The following is an 11,332-nucleotide window of genomic DNA, read 5'->3' on the forward strand; positions in this document are numbered from 1 at the left end:
ACAAGTTCATAACAAGTTCCATTTCAAAGACCAAAGAAAATCAACATACACCTCAAACAGTCAGGCAGACAGACATTGAACCTCCTTCACTTTGTGGTTTGTTTTTTTTTATTTTTTCCTATTTAGCTTCTCCAACATTGGGGAAAAAGTCCACCAATTCAAATGTATGTCTTTTCTAGAAACACCTTCACAAACATACCTAGAGAAAAAATATGTTTAATTAGATGGACATCCTGTAGTCCAGCCAAGATGACACATTGAATTATCCATCCTAGAGGCCTTGGAAAGAATCCTATCATCTTATTTTAAAATTAGACTACTTCCAAAAAGTAACAACTCAATAGATGTTAACAGATCAAAGGGAGAACAAAGAAAATCCCTTCTATTTACACTACAGATCAGCAGTTCTTAAATGTGTTTTCTCCAGTAGCAGGATGAGAACTGATATCCTCCATGGGCACTGGAGTTATAAATATTGTCCATAAAGATTGAGAATTTCAGAAGTAGCAGGCAAACCTACATCGGCACCACTGTTATCCCATTCAAGAATGTACATTGAAACATGCTGAATGAGATTCTGCTAAAATAATTGTTTTAGAGTAAATAAATGTTAACAATTTTTACTGTGATCAAGTAATTATCAGTATAATCACATTTTATAAGTTATGATACAAGTCTATCTTGAAACTGGGGCTGGGAAACACTGTCAGTATAAACTAATGATTCAAAGGACCCTTCATTATAGATTCTCCAGAGTGAATAGAAGCTAAGGACAGTGTGGTTGGGGCCCTGTTTCAAAAAACTGAGGGTCAAGTGCCTCCCCGGTGGCGCAGCGGTTGAGTGCTGGGTTGCGAAGCTGCCCATGGCCTCTGCAGTGCTGGTTCGATCCCCAGCTACTCCCTGGCCACCGGAGAAGGGTCCCACATGGCGCGCAGACCTCTCCTGCCGCCCGCTGCTCCCCTCAGCAGTGTACTTCAGTCCTTCTGCCTGCTCTGCTCCCTGCTCTGGCTCTGGTGAATTCTCTCACCCTCCTGCGCTTCTGACTGTACCCAGTGCTTGTATAAATAAATAAATAAATCTTTAAAAAGAAAAAAAAAGAATTTAAAAAAAAAAAAAAAACTGAGGGTCAAGATTAACTCCTCCTGAATATGCAGTCCTTAGAGATATGCTGGGTGTTACTGTTCCACCAAGAGATCTGCAGAATTATTCTGCATTCCATTATAATGTCCACGAAGATATTCAGTTGGCAGGTTTATGAATCTGGCAAGTTATTTATACTTTCTTAGCCTCAGTTTCCTGTTCTGAAAGTGAGGCTTCTTCTGTTTTCTTTGGAGGGATTTCTTAATAACAAGAGATGATTCTCAAAATCTTTACTATAGCCCTTAGCATATGTAGATTTATTATTGATGTAACACATTTTCCATTAAGTATTTGGCTATGGGCATAAGGTATATTATTAATGAATGATTTTAAGGTATTTGACCAGGATCTAGAAGACACCACTGATTACACACTCACACTTGTGAAAGCTTTCTCTATAGGCGCCATCAAATTTAGTTCTCATCGCACTTCACCCCAACAGATTGACATTTTTCCTATTTTATAATGAAGACACTGAGCACCCAGGAAGTGAAATAACAGGCCAAGCAAAAGTGTAGCAGAGGTGGGATTTGAACTCTGATTTGTCCAAGTTCAAAGCTTTGTTAAGCTCAAGCTCCCATCACTATGGTAAGAAAATGAATCAATTTCAACCTGATGATAGCAAAGATCCTTCTGGCAATGCATGAATGGGCTGTCTCAAGAAAAGGATTATTATTATTTTTACTGTGGAACCATGTTGATAAAAAGAAACAGAAAAAACCCTCTCTTATGAGAGAAGTCAGATGAGGATTTGAATTGCCTTTTTAGTGACATGTAGATTTTTTTAAAAAATGCCTATTTCTGAAAAGAAAGCGCTAAAGGTAATACACACAGAAATGGTAATAAAGCTGCAAATTGGAGCTTTGGTCAACAGGAGAACACGAGCCCCCAGCATACCCGTGTTGACTTAAAATAGTTGACATAAATCAGTAGCCTCTGTAACTCAGGATTCGGAGCACAACGCACGCGAGAGGGCAACTCTTAAACCCTTCTCCATCCCTGAGTCCATAAAGGACCTTGATTAAGTGTGAGTAAAGGGAGTAGGACGCTAATGAAATATAAACAAAGTAGCTATTTTTATTCTGTTTTGGGGAAGTGAGGTGGGACTGACAAGTGCAAATCCCAACCCCTGCTCTATCCCTACCGAAGTCTCTAGAAATGAAAAGATGGCTTTGTTGACAAGCCAGCCTTCTCCCCCAACCTCCACAGAGGCTGGTGTAAGAAGGAAATGAGGGATGGATTGTACACACAGTGTAAACACTCGGGTTCCTGTGAGTTCCTGGGGCTAGGAGCTAATGCATTTCTAACTTTAAAATAGACTTAGTCACCATATTTCAGACGATCCACATAGCAGTACCTATAAAAACCTCATCTCATTAGCTCTTCATCGCCTCTCTCATTACCTTCCAGTAGTGTATTTTAACTTCATACATGATTTAGGGGACATTTCTGATCAACACCATTTTCTTTCTAGCGAGTTTTGTCAAGTGGATTGGGAATCACATTTATTCCACGAAAGTAATTGAAGGGGAGTGGATGGAGCCATAGATTTTTCTCTTCCTCCCTCCATGTTTTGGGTATTATATAGTAATGAGATACTGCTCAGTTAGTTTTGATCAAATCACATAAAATCTTCCTTGTTAAATTCAGAATTCAGGAATGCTTTTAATTTTCAATGCGCTGAAAAGTTTTTGTAGTTTAGTGTGCTTTGTATTTTTGATTTCCCATTTCTAATTTTAACTGCTTTGTGTGTATTAATTAAAATTGTTCATTCTTATTATAAACAAAAATCAGGAATGGGCCAAACAGAATGTGCCATGTGCTCACTTAAAGGCAATTCTCCATCCCTCTGTATGCTATGGAAAATTGCTAATTTCCATTAAAAATTTAATTATTTTCTCTATACTCATCCAGGGAGAAGAAACTAAATGGGATGAAGTTCATTCACACAACTTTGCTATTGTGCTAATAATTAGATTAAAATTAACTGGAAGCAAAGACCTAGTTTTTCTCTTATTGATGGTGAGATTCAGTTTTTCTGTTTGAGAGCTATCATATTCAGGATCCAGGTCTAACATACCTTTGTGACAAGAAAATTAAAGACATGGAAAGCTGCTATGATTTTCTCCATAGTCCTTAAAAGACCGCTATAACTCAGAAAGCGTTCACTTTGTATTCAAGCACAATGCTAATGGCTTAGAGTTCTGGAGTTTAAGAATAGTTAGGAAAAATATTACTCCCAGTTCTCCATTTCTGTGTTAAGGGAGACAGGAAAATAAATTTATTCTAAAATAAGCAAACTTACTTTCATCTTTTTTCCATATGCCTTCATCCTGTAACATTTGTTTTAGACTAAAGAATGCTGTGTCACTAAATTGCTTGCATGTTAAAACATTAAAATATTCTCTTTGGGCTCACAAAAGACTGCCAACTGTAAGATGCTGATTTATGGCTATTGTAGCTTGAAAATTATCATGAAACAACTTGGTGGGGGAGGGGAGACAGTGCAGCTATACTCAAGGCCTGATGATGTCATCCAGAGCAGGTCTTTCAATGGCATCTATATGATGACAACTCTCAAATTAATATCTGTAGCCTAGACCTTTTCCTTGAACTCCAGACTCATATATCCAACTGCCTTCTCAACATCACCACTTGGATAACACACAGGCGTATCAAATTTAACATGTTGAAACTGATTTCACCTCTTAAACTTGCTTTTCCTGCAGCTCTTTCCATCTCAGTAACTGGGGATGCTAATTCTCCTATTACTCAAGATAAAAAAAAAAAAAATCTTGGCTTCCTTGATTCTTTTCCTTCTTTCATTCTACACATTTAATTTAGCAGCAAATCTTGCCAGCTAACTTTAAGGGTAAATTCAAAACCCATCAACATCTCACCACTTCCACTGCTACCACTTTGGTCCATACCTCCATCATTTCTTGCATGCATTACTGCAAAACCATCTTACCTGTGTGTTCTGTTCTCACCCTCGGTCTATTTTCAACAAAAGAGCCAATGTGTTTCTCTTAAAACATGCCTGGAAAGGTCACCCCTTCATTCAAAACTTCTCAGTGGCTTTCCCTAAAGTCTAGAGAAAACAAGAATATCTTTTCAACTTTCTTCAAAGCCTGACACAGTCTGATCTCCAGTTCTCTCCTTTTCAACTGCACAAGCCTCTTTGCTGTTCTTTGTACCTGCTGAACATGACTTAATTAAATATCTTCTAACATATTACTCGGCACATGGTAAATACCTAGTGAATGTCATTTTGAACTAATAAATGGAAGAAACAAACAGAAGTCTGAAAAGCTTAGGAAATTTTAGCTGTTCCTAGACCTTTTGTGATATTCTTTGATTTGGTAGTTCTGATATCATAGTGTACAGATTGAATTTTATGATACTTTCAATTAATATTTATTTAGTGGCTACCATGTACCAGGGATTATATATACTAGCCCCTAGATACACAAAGCACATCCCATGGATTTAGTTGACTCAGATTGGTAATCTGACATCTGATGGCTGTAACTTCTTCACATATGCTTCATCAATGAAGTGCCTGCTATAAACCTGATTGTGCACCAACTTATATTAAACAGAGGTGATACCAGAATGGCATGGACTGTTGGGGAGTACCCAAACTTGTGTTGTTTGCTCCTCAACATTTAAAACTAGGGGATGGAGGTGGAGGAGGATTGTGCAAGGATAGATATTTTCATTTCTCTTGAAAAATCAACAGACCTGGCCATCTTGAGCTGCTTTACAACCTTCTGCTGTGAATGAGTAGCAGCTGCCAATCTCTACTCTCTGCAGATTGTCAAAGGGGTTCATAGTGGAAGGGAGAAGAAAACACATGATAAAATAGCCTTTTGCCCCCCTTTGAATAGTTTTGTATTTTATAAAGATTTCATTTATTGTGTTGATCGTATCCTGAAGAGAACTTTTAGAGTAAATGGTGTTATCTCTAATTTTATAGGTAAAGGAACAAAGTCTGAAAGAGTTCAATGACCTCTCTTAATGACTTAACTTATAAAGAACTAGCATCACTGGGCCTCCCTGGTGGTCCAAGGTGTTAAGACGCAACCTATGAAGCTATCCTCAGCCACTGCAGCATGAGTTCGATCCCTGGCCAGGGAGCTACCCACGTGGTGCAGCAGACCTCTCCTATCTCACCCACTACTCCCCTCAGCTGTGTATTTCACTCAATCTGCCTGTTCTGTTCCCCACTCTGTCTCTGGTGAATCCTCTCACCCCTGCATCTCTGGCCTATACCCCAGTACTTGTATGCATACATAAATAAATCTTAAAGAAAAGAACTAGCATCACCATCTTTTTCCTCTTCCTCATTATCATGGTAACTCACATTTATTTGATTTCTACTATGAGCCAAACACTGTTTTAAATTTCTTTTACATGTCAATGTATTTAATCTTCCCAGTACCTTTGAGAAAGGCACTGTTAGTCCTATTTTCCAATGAGGAAATTAATGATTGATAAGAGTAATAGCTTAGCAACAGTTTCAAAGTTGGTGATGACAGCACCAGAATTTAAATTCAGTCAAGTCCACAGGCCAATTTTTGATTTTTATAATTTTTTTAATTGCAGTAACATTGTATTATAACCTTATATAGATTTCAGGTATGCATCATTACAAATTAATCTGTATACACTACAGAGAGTATCCTACCGAAATTTGAATTTTATCCTTTACCTTATAATTTGCCTTATTATGAAATGGATATAATGATAATATAAGTAATCTACTCCTACTCTGTGCAGATTGTCTAATGTTCATAATAAACCAGTGACATTTTGTCATCTATTATTCCTGTTTTAGAAGTTGAGGGCCTTCCCCTCATTTACTCACCCCTCTTCCCTCTTCATTTCTGGTAACCACTGATTTAGTTTCATAGTCTAAAAGTTTATGTTTCACTTGGTTCATTTATTTGTTTGGTTTCTCTATATACCATACATGAGTGACATCATACGGTGTGTGCCTCCATCTGGCTTATTTCACTAAGCTTAGTTTTTAATCCTTGAATGTAGTGTCAAGTTCAACCAGGACTTACAGCCTAGTTTGCCTAAGTCCAAAGACATTATTCTTTCCACTCGTCATAATCTGTGGAGGGCAGAGATGTGATGAGCGAAATGTGGACCCTCATGAACTTTACTGGAGAAAGGGACTCCTGGAGCAGTGAAAATAACTCTAGTGTCATTCTCGAGGGACTGAATCTACAAGGGGCCATTCTGCCCAGGACACTGTCCCACCCTATCCATGCAGTCTGCCTGGGGATATTTAAGTGTAAATAAAGAAAAAAAGATCTTTCATGGGAATTCACAGCATTAGATTGTGTTTATCAGCTCTGAATCACTAGTATCTACACCTGTGCCTGGTACATGTAGATATCTGCATATACAATCTGCATATCTCTGCACTGCTTGGAAAGTAACTGACTTTTCCAAAACCTCCCCTAATTTTTTTTATTTGACTGAATCGAGTGCATCAAAAGTAAAGATAAAAGAACCTAGTATCATGGTCAAAGATGAAATTGATGTTGATTGACTACAGATTTTTGCACACGTAGGAAGGAAAGTGGACTCCCTTATAAGAGCTTTTTCTTAGAATGGGTGTGTCTGGCAGCAGATGTACTTGTACCATGTCTTTTAAACACAGTTTAGGAGCCATGGCCCTCATTTCTAGAAACTTGTCTTGTTCTGGTGAAGGAAGTTATCAATTTCTAATTGGGAGTCAGTGTTCCATTTTTACAAGCAAGTTGAGCATCATGGTGTCCCAGTCACTTGATACCAGCTAATGCTCATGCTCCCCTGCTCATACCCATCCCAGCAGGTATGTTTTCCAAGGTTCTCTAAAGGGTACATTTAACTTTCAATTGTCTTAGTTCCTGCAAAAACTTAATTGGAGATGCAGTGATCTATTTTTCACTCAATTCTTTTACATTATTTAGGAAATCAAGATCTTTAGCATCTAATGATCAAAACATTCTTCAAATTGTTTTACTCGACCAGGTACTAATTTTTTTTTTAATTAATAAATTTTATTTTTATATTCCCCATACAATTGCAATCCCCCCATTCTGACCCCAATTTTTATTGGTTTTTTTCATGTTAATTTTAAATGAAATGATGGTTAAGAAATAATCTAAATCTTACTCCCTATTATTTTTGTTCCTGATCTTTCTATATCTATTCATCTCAAATGGAAATAGATACAAGATGCTTTTCTCCCTGCATATCTCTGTCTCTATGTCTGAATGTGTCCTTCACATTTGTGAAGACACAAAAATGTGTGCCTTCTCAGTTGATTATATTGGTAAAAGCCCTATTTTCTTTCTTTTTTTTTAAGATTTATTTATTTATACAAGAACTGGGGTACAGTCCAGAGGGGCAGAGGTGAGAGGATTCACCAGAGACAGAGTGGGGAGCAGAACAGGCAGACTGACTGAAATACACTGCTGAGGGGAGAAGCAGGCGAGACAGGAGAGGTCTGCTGCACCATGTGGGATTCTCACCGGCTGGTGGGGATAGAACCCATGCTACAGAGACTTTGGACAGCTTCATAGTGTGTCACTCAACCACCTGCACCACCAGGGAGGCCTTTTTCTGTTTTTTTTTTTTAAGATTGTCTTTATTTTTGCATAGAAGAACTTGGGTACAGGCCCGAGGTGTGGAGGGTGAGAGGATTCACAGAAACAAAATGGGGAGCAGAACAGGCAGACTGACTGAAATACACTGCTGAGGAGAGCAGCAGGGAGACAGGCGAGGTCTGCTGCACCATGTGGGTAGCTCCCTGGCTGGGGATGGAACTTATGCTGCAGTGGCTGCAGATAGCTTGGTGGCACTGAGATTCAACCCCTTGAGCCACCAGCGAGGTCCAAAAAAGCCCTATTTTCAATTAAAGTCCCACTTTGAAGTTCTAGGTGGACATGGATTTGGGGAGGGCATTATTCACCCCCTACAGTGTGTCAGGAAGGCTACATCACAGGCAAACCTGCAGTGGAGTGCACGGGATACACGGTCAGTGCAAGGATGTATGTGTGTCTGGTTGAGTTTCCTGTGTCACATGTTTGCTATAGCCTTGGTATCTGACACTACACTGACATCCTTGTTTCTATCTCTGATCATCTCTGGGGATACCCATCACCTTGGCTATTGCCTTTGTAGTCTCTAGATATTTTAGCTGAGATCCCCATTACATGGGGCCCTACTGCATGTGGTGTAGGGTGTAGGGAAGAGGAATCATTCTATTGACCAGAATGAGTTGCAGCCTCAGTGAACCCTGGTGAAGGCTGGAGGGAGCTGGGGCCTTCCCTCCCCCTGAATGGAGGAAGGGGCCACAACTGTGAGTTTTACCCCTGAGGAAACTTATCAAAATTTTCTTTGGGTACTGAAATAGGTATTTTCTTTCCCCCTATTCTTTAGACTCTGGTAAAATTCCAGGCTAAAGCTCGTGTAAAATACTTTCCCTTGAGGGGAGAAAGCTCTGAGTATATTTCAAAATAGTTATTTTTTCTTCTCCTTCTGCTAGAAATACAAGAGATTTTTCTTCCCAAAGAAAATTTTATAAGTTTCCTTGGGAGTAAAACTCATAGTTGTGGCCCCATCCTCCAGAACTCTCCCCTGGACCTCTACCTCTCAGGGTAGTTTGCATTGACCAGTTCTTCAGTTTCTCCTCAAGAATAGCTATGGGCTTTTTTCCTGGAAAGTTGAGATTTTTCTGCATTTTCCTCTCTGACTAGTGTTTTTTTTTTTTTTTTAAGATTTAGTTATTTATACAAGCACTGGGGTACAGGCCAGAGGCATGGGAGGGTGAGAGAATCCATCAGAGATAGAGCAGGGAGCAAAATAGGCAGATCTGCTGAAACACACTGCTGAGGGGAGAAGCAGGTGAGACAGGAGAGGTCTGCTGCGCCATGTGGGAATCTCCCTGGCCAGTTGGGAATTGAACTGGCACCGCAGAGGCTGTGGACAGCTTCACAGTGCTGCACTCAACCCACTGCACCACAAGGGAAGCCCTTCTGTCTAGTTTTTAAGTTAGTAGCTCACTTTTTGAACTCAGTTCTTGGACACATTTTAAGAAAAGTTGTTGATTTCCAGTTTGTTCACTTTTTTTTCTTGTAAGTACAGCAATATTGACTTTTAAGATCCACATGTTAGACCAGAAACCCCAGAGGTCTGAAATGGATATAATGATAATATAAGTAATCTATTCCTACTGTGTGCAGATCGTTTAATGTTCATAATAAACCAGTGACCTTTTGTCATCTATTATTCCCGTTATAGAACTTGAGGGCCTAGTAGTTTGTACATCTTGTTTAATGGTAGACTTGGGATTTGAAACTATTGACATGTCTTAATTTTCAGCTACTATTTTACACGGGAAGTCTATCTTCTTGTCTCTATTTAACAGAATCAGGGTAGGGGCCTCCATGGTGGCCTATGGGTTAAGTCTCAGTGTTATCACTGCCATGGTCTGATTTAGATTCCTGGCCAGGGAGCTATCCATATGGCGCAGCAGACCTCTCCTTTCTCACCTGCTGCTCCCCTCAGCAGTGTGTTTCAGTATATCTGCCTGTTCTGCTCCCCACTCTGTCTCTGGGGAATCCTCTCACCCCCCACACCTCTGGCCTATAGTCCAGTTCTATGCAAAACAAAAAACAAAAAAAAAAAAAGAGAGAGAGAGAGAGAATCAAGGTAAAGCTCTTGACTTCACAAGGAAAAGAGCTCAACACGTAATAACATGCATGTTCAGCTCATGTATAATACCAATAGGTCAAACATCCCAGTTATTGGCCCCCAGGAGTCATTGCCCATGGACTGTCAACTTGAACATCCCAAGCTTGTGGAGCACTGGAGCCACAGCCTACATAGGAAAATAATGTGAAGAACTCACATTATCTTCATGTTCATAACTCACAAGTAGAGATGTCCTTGTGTCCATCTAGGGTCACATCTTTTGCACAAATTAGATCAATGCCACTGAACAAGCAGGATGGCTATGGTGGATCCCAGATGTTCATTCTGAAGGTCTTGTTTCTACCCTGCTCTTCACTTTCTGCGTGGGCATGGAACACAAGTCATACAACTGCTCTGGGTCTTGGGTTTCACACTGGTGAGCTGTAGTAGGTGATTTTTCAAGTTCTTTTACAGTCAAAGATTCTAAGAATTGATCTGAAATAAACAAAAATATACAGCTGGAGAAGAGTAAAGAGGACAGAGGGTGGCTTGAAGTGATTTATATTGGACAATGTACATTTTGAAAACTTCTTATACTCATTGAGAAACCTAAGTGAAGTCAAGGTATTAATTATGGAGATCACCATTCATTATGAAAAACCACCATTAAAGCTGCTTGATTCTTTCTTTACCTAGCAGTGTATCCTACAGCGTTTTACATTATTGGCAATAGTTGGGTATTTATCATTTGCATCTTAAAGTAAAAACTCACACCCAACTTATATCCTAAAAAAGTTATTTGTGCCCCTAAGTTAATTGATGGTGGTCACAGAGAAGAATGGTATCAAAACAGAACATTGTAGGGCCTCCCCGGTGGCGCAGCGGTTGAGCGCTGGGTTGCGAAGCTGCCCGCAGCCTCTGCAGCGGTTCGATCCCCGGTTGCTCCCCGGCCACCGGAGGAGGGTCCCGCATGGCGCGCAGACCTCTCCTGCCGCCCGCTGCTCCCCTCAGCAGTGTACTTCGGTCCTTCTGCCTGCTCTGCTCCCCGCTCTGGCTCTGGTGAATTTTCTCACCCTCCCGCGCTTCTGACTGTACCCACTGCTTATATAATAAATAAATAAAATAAATCTTTAAAAGAAAAAAAAAAAACATTATAAAAAAAAAAAAAAAACAGAACATTGTACACTTTGATAATTTGCTTTCTCTAAAGCTTGAAATGTAGAAACCCAAGGGTACTGACTGAAATGACCATGCACTCAGGGAGACCTCAGGATTGACTACAGGATTGAAGGGATATTCTTTTTTTTTTTTCTGTCTTGCTACACTTTATTTTTTAATTTTTTTATTTAAATATTTTTTAAATTTTTATTTATTTATTTTTTCCACTTACATTTTTCTTTTTTTTTAAATAAATTTTATTTTTATATTCCCCATACAATTGCAACTCCCTTGTTTTGACCCCAATACCTCCCCTCCCCACCCCCTGGTTCATAGT

Source organism: Talpa occidentalis, unplaced genomic scaffold (genome assembly GCF_014898055.3).
Source record: "Talpa occidentalis isolate TD23 unplaced genomic scaffold, MPIMG_talOcc4v2.1 talOcc4.11, whole genome shotgun sequence".
In the NCBI taxonomy this organism is placed as follows: Eukaryota; Metazoa; Chordata; class Mammalia; order Eulipotyphla; family Talpidae; genus Talpa; species Talpa occidentalis.